Below are 328 nucleotides of genomic sequence, written 5' to 3' on the forward strand. Positions count from 1 at the left end.
GGGGAGCCGCTGCAGAGAGAAAAGGGGAAGGAGGGTAAATCCCCCTGTGTGCCTCAGTGCTACTCTCCCACCACCCACGAGGCACCCCTGCCCCAAACCACCCTTCAAGGATGCAGGGTACAGGGGCCAGGCCCTGCCAGGGCTGCACAGTCTCTGGCTTGGGCTGCCAGGGAAAGGAGGCAAAGCGGCCCCAGCTCCTCTGCCGGAAAGTTTTCGGTCCTTTGGGAGCGTGTTTCTCACACTCCCGTTCAGAGTTGAGCAGGCAGCCCCCGCCCAGCTCTCCCTGAGGTGCCCGGCACTCGGGAGCGTGGCCAAGCCCTGGCTCTGG

Source organism: Corvus brachyrhynchos, unplaced genomic scaffold, assembly GCF_000691975.1.
Source record: "Corvus brachyrhynchos isolate BGI_N302 unplaced genomic scaffold, ASM69197v1 scaffold624, whole genome shotgun sequence".
NCBI classification, from domain to species: Eukaryota; Metazoa; Chordata; class Aves; order Passeriformes; family Corvidae; genus Corvus; species Corvus brachyrhynchos.